Below are 10,671 nucleotides of genomic sequence, written 5' to 3' on the forward strand. Positions count from 1 at the left end.
AAAAAAAAAAAAAAAAAAAAAAAAGAACCAGCTTTTAGATTTATCAGTTCTACTTTTTCTGATTTCTAATTAAGTTCCACTAAGTTCTATAATAATTCTTTTCTTCTATTTGATTCCATTTGATGTTATTTTCTGATTTCTTGAATTTAGAATTTTCTAAATTTCTTGAATTTTCTCTACAATTTACTCTAAATCAGAAAACTGTAGAAAGATATTTTATTTACTTTCTTAAAAGTTGTCAAAGGAACAATTTTGGACAATTTAAATTTAGCACAGTTTATTTGAGCAAAGAATGACTCATGAATTGGGCAGTACTCAGAAGCAGAAATGGCTTAGAGAGCTCCAATCTGCAACTTGGGCAGTGAATATTTATAGACAGAAATGGGAAGTACAGTTGGCCCTCTATATCCTCTATATTTGTGACTTCTGTATCCAGAGATTTAACTAACCATGAAATATATATATATATATTATTTTTGTTGTTGTTGTCGGTTTTGTTTTGTCTTTTTTTTTTGAGATGTTGTCTCACTCTGTCACCCAGGCTGGAGGGCAGTAGCACAGTCTCGGCTCACTGCAACCTCCGTCTCCCAGGTTCAAGCGATTCTCCTGTCTCAGCCTCGCCCTCAGCTAGGATTATAGGCACGTGCCACCACGCCTGGCTAATTTTTGTATTTTTAGTAGAGACAGCGTTTTACCATGTTCACCAGGCTGGTCTTGAGCTCCTGACCTCAAGTGATCCTCCTGCCTCGGCCTCCCAAAGTGCCGGGATTATAGGCATGAGCCACCAGGTCCAACCAAAAAAAAATTTTTTTTAACCCAATAAGAATATCAATAAAGAATATTATTATACAAGTAAAAAATACAGTCTAACAACTATTTATATAGCACTTACATTGTATTAGGTATTATAAGTAATCTAGAGATTATTTAAAGTAGGAGGATTGTGCATAGGTGTTATGCAAATACTACATCATTTTATTTATTTTTTTAGTTTTTAAAATAAAAATTTTATTTAAAAAATAAAACTGGTTGGGTGTGGTGGTTCACTCCTATAATCCCAGTACTTTGGGAGGCCAAGGCGGGTGGATTGCCTGAGCTCAGGAGTTCAAAACCAGCCAGGGCAACATGGCAAAAACCTGTCTCTACTAAAAATACAAAAAATTAGCCAGGTATGGTGGTGGCCGCCTGTAGTCCCAGTTACTCTGGAGGCTGAGGCAGGAGAATCGCTTGAACCCAGGGTGGTGGAGGTTGCAGTGAGCTGAGATCACACCACTGCACTCCAGCCTAGGTGGCAGAGGGAGACTCTGTCTCAAAATATATATATATTTTATTAAAAATTTTTAGAATTTTTTTTCTATATCTGTGAAAAATATCATTGGAATTTTCATAGGGATTACATTCAATCTGTTGATTGCCTTGGATAGAATGGACATTTTAACAGTATTAATTTTTTGAATCCATAAACACAGAATATCTTTCTATTTACTTGTCTTCAATTTATTTCACCAATGTTTTATAGTCTCCAGTGTACATATCTTTTACCTCCTTGGTTAAATTTATTCTTTTTTTGGTTGGGGGTGGCTACAGAGGCTCACTCTGCTGCCCAAGCTAGAGTGCAGTGGTATGATCTCGGCTCACTGCAACCTCTGCCTCCTGTGCTCAAGCGATTCTCCTGCCTCAGTCTCCCGAGTAGCTAGGATTACAGGCACGTGCCACCATGCCTGGCTAATTTTTGGATTTTTCATAGAGATGGGGTTTCATTGTGTTGGCCAGCCTGGTTTCAAACTCCTGACCTCAGGTGATCCACCTGCCTCAGCCTCCCAAAGTGCTGGGATTACAGGTGTGAGCTGCCATGCCTGGCCTTTTTTTTTTTTTTTTTTTTTTAATTTTATTTTTATTGAGACGGAGTCTCACTTTGTTGCCCAGGCTGGAGTGCAGGGGCAGGATCTCGGCTCACTGCAACCTCTGCCTCCCAGGTTCAAGTGATTCTCCTGCCTCAGCCTCTTGAGTAGCTGGGACTACAGGTGCCTGCCACCACACCCAGCTAAATTTTTTTGTATTTTTAATAGAGATGGGATTTTGCCATGGTGGCCAGGCTGTTGATATGAACAGGAGACAGGGAAATACTGGGTAGAAGAGGGTGGTTCCCCAGCAAAATCCCCACCTTTAAGCCCAGATACCTGCACAGCCCTAATAAGAACAGGCATTTCTGTTTTTGCACCCTGTTTCACCTTTTGGCCCACCACGCCCTTATCCTGTCCCCATATAATCCCCTGAACCTCAAACTCCAGAGCAGATTAGCAAGTGAAGAGACGAGGAGGCAAGCAGATGGATAGTGGAACAACATGGAGGAGAAAGAGAGAAGAGGATGTCTGGATGTCAAAAGGAATTCGGATAGGGGTGGTCCAAGAAAAATCTGGCGGCTGGGCAGCCTGGCTTCAGGGGAAGATCACCTTCTCACTCCATCTCTCTTTCTGGCTCCCCATCCATCTTGCTGAGAGCCGCCTCCACCACTCAACAAAACCTTGCATCCATCCTTCAAACACGAGTGTGATCCGATTCTTCCAGGACACTGGGCATGATCTCGGGATACAGAAAGTTGTCACGCTGGCCCTCTGCCCTTGTGATAAGGCAGAGGGTCCACTGAGCTGATTAACACTCAAGTCATCTAGAGATGCAAAACTGAAAGAGCTTCGTAACACTAGGGTTGCAGGCACCCACCCCTAGACACTACCGTGGAGCTGGAGACCAAAGTACTGGCCCCGACCTCTGCACCTGCCTATCTGCATGCTCCCACTTTCTCAAGGAAGCCACACCCCTCTCGCACATCCTGCCTCCTGCAAGGGGAATCGAGCAACTCTCCCCTTTGGTCTTAACTCCTGACCTCAAGTGATCTGCTTGCCTCAGTCTCCCAAAGTGCTAGGATTACAGGCATGAGCTACCATGCCCGGCCATACACCATTTTATAAAATGACCTTGAACATCTGAAGATTTTGGTATCCGTAGGGGTTCTGGAATCAATCCCCTGGAAATACCAAGGTACTATTGTACAGAAATAGCTTGATTGGTTACAGCTGTGAGTTTGCCTTATTTGGACATGGTCTGATCAGTTGGTAGCCTGTGATAGCAGAAGCTCAGTTGTTTAGGATTGGCTGAGACTCAGTTGTATATTATACTCTTAAATTAGTTTTCAGTGTGTTATGTACTAAGTTAAGTTGCAGTTCCTTAAGTAGAAACTCAAATTACGGAGACAACCTCAGGCCAATGGTCTCCTGATTATTTAACAAAGTAGATTGTGCATGTATATATACACACATATATATGTATGTATATATTTCATCTCTCCAGTTGACTAGGTTATATTTTTCAGAGCTGCATGGATGTAAAAGAACAATTTTGTGGAGTATTAGACATTTTCTTTCCTAAGCATGTAATTGTTTAAATGCAGGTGTATTTCAGTTGCATTTTTTAAATTAAGCTCATTTGCCAGGCTAAAATTAAGCATGGAATTGAAAGAAAAGAGGTAAACTTCAGTACACTTTATATTCATGACAGCCCTCATCTGGAAAAATGTTATGTCTCTGAATAAAAGATTGTTTTCCTAATATATTCCTGATTTGGAAATTCAATGTTTAATTGATTGGGATGGTGTTATGAAAATACAGCATCAGGGGCTGGGCAGGGCTGGGTCACACCTGTGATCCCAGCACTCTGGGAGGCTGAGGTATGAGGATTACTTGAGCCCAATTCAAGACTAGCCTGGGCAACAAAGTGAGACCCCATCTCTAAAAAAAAAAAAAAAAGCCAGGCATGGTGGTGCATGCCTGCTGTCCTAGCTACAGGGAGGCTAAGGTGGGAGGATTTCTTGAGCCCAGGAGATAAAGGCTGCAGTGAGCTGTGATTGTGCCACTGCACTCCAGCCTGGGCAACAGATCAAGTCCGTGTCTCAAAATAAAATAAAATAAAAAAATAAAAATACAGCATCAGAGTGGAATTGAAATTCTCAAAATTAGAAAATTCTTATGCTAATATTGGTTAAGTTTGGAAGTAATTAAGAAACTACTGTATGAGAGGTGAATCACAAACACTAAACACTAAAATCTGTACAATATTAACATAGAAATGTACACTTCTCATATCTAGCTAAGCCAGATTCAAAATAGTCTTGATATTTGAATTTACAAAATAAAAAGTATATAAATACAACCGGAGAAGAATACAAATCAGAACTCCAAAACAGCCCCTTGTAATAGCTCAAAACCGAGCCAAATAAAGTACCCCACCCCCCGCCAAAACTAGCAGGAGATGGAGTGGGGGATGTTAAGATCATGGTTTATTAGGTTTCTGAATTCTGAAAGACAATATATTATGTATCTTGGGTGTGTCAATTGCATCTCAAATGTGACATGTCCAAATTCAAAATTATCTTTTTTCCCACCAGGAACCATCAGCTTTCCATTCACCATAACCTGTTAGAATGCAAGTGATCTTAATGAAACAGTCCTGTGTGTTTGCGTTTGATTTTTAAATTCTTCAGATGTTTGCCTAAATGGCTTGCTCATAGTCTTTGTCCACTGCCTACAGGGCTCATCATGTGTTGGTCTGCCGGCGCATTTCCAGCTTTATCTTCACTGCTGTCCACACCAATTTGGTGCTTTAGTTATACTCAACACCTGAAGTTCCTTGAAATGCCACGTATCAGTTGATACTCTTTGTGCTTAATCTTACCTCTTCTTGCCTCTTTCTTGATGATCCTTGATTCATTGATCATTTCCAGCTTATTTTCAAACTGCTGAAATCATTTTTATCTTAAAAACAGCAGTATCTTCAAACTACCACTGTCTCCTTTTCAGTCAAGCTCCTTGAAAGAATAAGTATTACTTGTTTATTTCCTGTTCACCCTTCAACCCACTAGTTTCTGCCCCTACTACTGATCTTTTAAAAGCCAGTAATTAACAAAAAGCACAAATAAAATCCTAATTTTCAAATCAAATGGACTAGTCTAAGTGTGTGCCTTAATTAACATCTCAAACAGCATTTGAAACTGTTACTATTTACTTAAAAATGAACACAACTACTTATTTTTCTGTGCCTTGTAGAAGACATTAAAAATATGAGTTGAAAGATAAAGCTAAGTGCAGCAGTAGGTGCCTTGTAGTACCAGCTACTTGGGAGGCTGGGATTATAGGTGTGAGCCACCATGTCTGGCCTTATTTCTTTCAAGATCACAAAAGATCGGATGTGTTCAGGGTGGCATGGCGGTAAACAGGCCTTGTTCCTTAATGGTAGATCCCAAGAGGAGAAAGGGCTTAAAGATACAAAGCTACAGGCCTGGCATGGTGGCTCACGCCCGTAATCCCAGCACTTTGGGTGGCCAAGGCAGGAGGATCGCTTGAGCCCAGGAGTTCAGAGATTGGCCTGGGCAACACAGGGAGACCCTGTCTCTACAAAAATAAAAAATAAAAAATTAGCCGAGCAGAGTGGTGCGTGCCTGTAGTCCCAGCTACCTGGGAGGCTGAGGTGGGAGGATTGCTTGAGCCAGGGAGGTTGAGGCTGTATGAGCCATGATCATGCCACTGCACTCAAAGCCTGAGCAACAACGCAAGACCATCTCAAAAAAAAAAAAAAAAGAAAAAACTACATTCCTGATATAGCTCGCCTAGTTGCTTATCAGAAAGGCAATTTACACTTCTAAAGCATCGTATGAGGCTCCCAAACTTATCATTCTCTTGCTAACATTGAATTTTTTAAAAAGCAAAAAAAAAAAAAAAAAAAAATACCTTTTGTAATCCTACCACTTTGAGAGGCTGAGGTGGGAGGATCACTTGAGCCCACAAATTTGAGACCAGCCTGGGCAACATGGCGAAACCCTGTCTCTACAAAAAATACAAAAATCAGCCTGTCATGTCTGTAGGCCCAGCTACACAGGAGGCTGAGGTGGGAGGATCACATGAGCCCGAGAGGTTGAGGCTGCAGTGATGATTGTGCCACTGCACTCCAGCCTGGGGGACAGAGTGAGACCCTGTTTCGACAAAACAAAACAAACAAAACATTAATCTCTCCTCACCTTGGCCTCCTACTTCTACTTCTGAATGCACCAGTTCAGTGTCTGTCTCATGCTTTTCTGACTATTCCACAGCATTTTGTCCTCAGCCTCTTTAATGTCCCCCCAGGCATCTCAAACTCAGTGTGTCCCAAATTAAACTGATCTTCACTCCTACACTTGCTCCTGTTTTTGGTTAATGACATCATCAACCACCCAGGCACCCTAGTCAGAAACCTGAGTCTTTTAAAATGATTCCCATCTCTCATTTCCCACATCCAAAGACTCACTAAAGGTTTCAATTCCACCTCTTAAATCCCTCAAACACGTCCACTCCTCTGTCTCCACTGCCACTGCCCTATTCAAGCTTTTATTATTGCAACCGACTCATTAGTTTCCTGGCCTTGTCACCCTGCTCCATTCCATCCTACATCCTGCTACCAGAGTCATCTAAAATGCAAACCTGATCCTGTTAATCTCTGAATTCTACTTTCCTGTCCAACTTCGTCCCCTGCCCTTCCCATCCATTTCCTTCTCTCTCTAGCCATACGGAACAACAGAATTCCCCATTGCCTTTGAACTTTTTCTGCCAAGAGTGTGCCTTTTTGCTTTATGAATTCCTACTAATCCTTAGAGAGCAAAGAAGCTCATCCAAGCACTTCAAATTATACTTATACTCAGCTTTATTATAACACTTAACATTGCAATTTTGCAATTTTTATTTAACAATCTCCCTTATTAGATGGAGATGCTCAAGGCTATGTCATTCATCTTTTCATTCCCAGCACTAGCAAAGTTTTGGGAACATAGTAGGCCCTCAATGTGTGGAATGAATGTTATTTCTGACAGCAATTTATTTGAGACAGGGTCTCACTCTATTGTTCAGGTTGGAGTGCAGTGGTGCAATCACAGCTCACTGCAGTCTCTAACTCCTGGGCTCAAGTGATCCTCCTGCCTCAGCCTCCTGAGTAGCTAGGACTATAGGTGCGTGTTACCATGCCCAGCTAGTTAAAAAAAAATTTTTTTTTAAAGATGGGGTTTTGTCATGTTGCCCAGGTTGGTCTTGAACTCCTGGGCTCAAAGCAATCAGTCTGCCTTAGACTCCCAAAGTGCTGGGATTACAGGTGTGAGCCACCGTGTCCAGCCTCTGACAACAATTTAAAAATTCCTTTCCATCTTCTGACACCATGTAATCATTCACCAAGTTCTATAAGTCTCAACTCACCTAATGTCTCTATTACCAAATCCTTCTCAATTCCCTATTTCTAAGATCAACAAAACTATCATAATTGCATCCTGACAGGTTTGGGTACTTCTCCATACTTGGCCATCTTCATTACTGCCGGTTATCTTTCTAAAACACACCTGGTTATGTTACCTAACTACTTAAAAAACAACTTTGGTCATTACTCATTGTGAGTTGTAGGTGGTTATTTCCCAAGAACATGGAAATACATTGTGTTAAACTAAATAAATGAATGCATAATAAACGAGACATAATGCCCACCAAATCCAAGGCTTAAACACTTTGAAGACTGCATTTATAATAACAATTTTGGGAACCCAGCACTAGCTCAACTGTTTTTTTTTATTATTATTGTTTTCCTTATTTTTTTGAGATAGAGTCTCGCTCTGTTGCCAGGCTGGAGTGCAGTGGCGAAATCTCGGCTCACAGCAACCTCTGCCTCCCAGGTTCAAGCGATTCTCCTACTTCAGCCTTCCAAGTAGCTGGGACTACAGGCGCATGCCACCATGCCCAGCTAATCTTTTATATTTTTAGTAGAGATGGGGTTTCACCGTGTTAGCCATGATGGTCTCGATCTCCTGACCTTGTGATCCACCTGCCTTGGCCTCCCAAAGTGCTAGGATTACAGGCGTGAGCCACCGCGCCCGACCCACCAGCTCAACTCTTTAGCCCTATCTCCTACTATTCTTCTTCCCTATACTCAATACCCACCCTGGTCACTATTCCTTAATGTAGTGCCGTATCTAGACTTCCCTGCCACCAAATTCCTGCTCATCCTTGGGCCAGCATCAGATGTTACCTGGTTTCACCAAAAAATGGTATAACGGGGGCTTTAAACCCTTTCCATAAACCTCATCATTCCTCCCTAAGCAACCCAAATCAAAATAAAAAAAATTTCGTATGGATGATTGGAGTTTTGCAATCTCATGTAAACTATGTACAAAAAGCATCTTTAAAAAGATTTATATTTTATTGTCTGCATACTATCTAAGTAAAAGCAAAGTATTTGCTATACAAGTGCTTCTTCAAGCCAAGTCCCTTGGCTTAACTTCCAACTAGACTGCAGCTAATAAAACTCCGCCATAGAAATTCTGAAGCAGTCACAGACCATTACTTGCCCTAAAAAGTTTTCTCTAACCTCTTCCTGACAAGCTGTCCTTCTGGGCTCCCATACAAACAACAGTATAGTATGTCATTTTCTCCTTTGGTTTCTTCCACAATGGTAGTTCATCCAGGGTAAGTATTCTACACTAGTTTCCTCATGTGTAAAATAAAGAAGACATATCTCATAGAATTACATGTGTTAATGCATATTTAAAGCACTTAGCATAGAATCTAACATGTTGTGTGGTTCACAAAGAGCATGCTATGAAAACACAGTATGTCCTGAAATTCTCTGGGTGGTTACTACATAAGCAAAATGCCTTCCTAGTCAGTTATCTACTTGTAGATGTGATGTGAAACTGAGTAGATTTTAATGTTTAGCAGTTTAAGAAGATTTTAAGACCTTAAAACTGGGAAAAGAAATTTTCAATTATAAATTTGTGAGCTTCTGAGGAAGTTTGCTGAAAATAACACTTAAAACAGTTTCACATTTGAAGAAAAAGAAAACAGTGTCTTGGGAATTTGTGCTGTCTTTGACTCTATCATATAATACTTCTTTACACTGCAAACTATCTGTACTGCAAACTACCTGTAAGTGTAGGTTTGTGAGAAAAATAAAGTGTGTTGTGTGGTAGAAACAATACCAAAGTAGTATTATTGTGGGCTACAGATATTGAATCCTAGCCCACAAATTAGCTGTGGGATCTTGGGCAAGCTCTTCATTCCTCTGGGCATCAGAGCCCTTCTTTGGAATTTGAAGAGATAAAACGAAATAATCTCTAAATTCCCATCCAGCTCTAAGTTACAAAGTTTTTGTAATACTGTATTTTGAGCTTTCTCTTATTCCCCCCGTGTCCCCTTACTAGAAACTTTTTATTTATTTATTTATTTACTTACTTACTTACTTAATTTTTAGGGCAGGAATCAAGTCTTACTTTCTTTACACCCAAGTGCCTAAATCCAGAGCCTGTTTCTTGACTTTGAATGAATGAGTTAGTAACTGTTTCTTGAACAAGTGCTCCTCTTCACAGGGCTAGTTTTAAAAAAGGCATAGTAAATTTATGGTATAATAGGTGAGCAGCTAACCCTAACATAACTATGTTATTAGAACAAATAACTGTGCACTAATGACTTGGTATTCAATACAGTTATAGATCATATTATTTTTTGAAGACTTCACTAATTTAGAAAAGGGATTCTAAACTATTTCCTTACTTCTGACATATTTCAGAGAATTATGAGTCACAAAGCTTTGAGAGGCTTATTTATGAAATCCCATAATCCTACAGGCAAAATCAAAATTCCAATATCAAGAATACCCAAATACTCGCTAACAGGAAGCATTTTGTGGCAAAGGTTTTTATCTTTGACTTACTACCAGAATTACAGACTGAAAGACAATCTGACCGAGGAAATAAGGAACTGGCGTAAACTGACACACCAAGAAAGCAAACATGAGTGTGTCTGTGCACATACATACACATACACACAATTTAAACTCCATAACTCAGTTGCCTCATATACTCGTTTTCAAGTTTATATTTAGTGCTGGCTTATTGCAGGTGCAGTTCCAAGATATCCCTAACATGGAATAGAAAATGGAGAATGAGTGACTACCTGTAAAGAAAGTTTATGCTTTTGAACAAGGGCAGATTTTCTTCTCTGGATATATCCCCAAAAGAGAGAGACAGGAAATTCCATTTCTCTTGTTTTAGCAATGATGTGGTTGAAATTTGAGATGTACTTGCTTCAGAATTTCCTGGGCCTGAATTGTTGGAAAAGCTAAGATTTTTCCCAACACTCAGCTATCAGCCTCAATCACCTAAATGTGAGTTTGAATGTTATTCACAGAAAACTCTTCATGAATGGGCACAAGCACAGTAAGTTTTTATTGTTAAATTACTATGTCACCATATGCAGAGCAAAAAGTAAAGGGACTGATCTACTTGTGCATTCACATTTTAAATTCTTGAATAATGAACAAGTGAACAAATGATCAGTTAGGAAAGGAAAACCGAAGTAAGGGTTTCCTTACAAGTCTTCTAACTTCTCTAATAATTATAGAAAACATGCTCAAAACTTTAGAAAACATTTTCTGTATGTGATATATTAATAAATAAACTATGTTTACCTCATTAAATTGGAAAGACTCAATATTAAGGAAAGTTGATATCCGGCTAATGCAATTATCATTTGGATATAATATAGGCATCAAAAAATAAAGGAGTAGCATAAATTTTTCCAAAATGTTAACACTTTTTTTTTTTTTTTTTTTTTT

General features: G+C 39.7%; 1 pseudogene; it reads right to left on the reverse strand.

The window, feature by feature from the left end:
* Nucleotides 1-4,320: 4,320 nt before the first annotated feature.
* The window catches only part of LOC108522868 (uncharacterized protein KIAA1107-like), a 12,386-nt pseudogene continuing 6,035 nt past the window's right edge, over nt 4,321-10,671 (reverse strand).

The sequence above is a fragment of the Rhinopithecus bieti genome, unplaced genomic scaffold (genome assembly GCF_001698545.2).
Source record: "Rhinopithecus bieti isolate Rb0 unplaced genomic scaffold, ASM169854v2 scaffold_68834, whole genome shotgun sequence".
Lineage (NCBI taxonomy): Eukaryota > Metazoa > Chordata > Mammalia > Primates > Cercopithecidae > Rhinopithecus > Rhinopithecus bieti.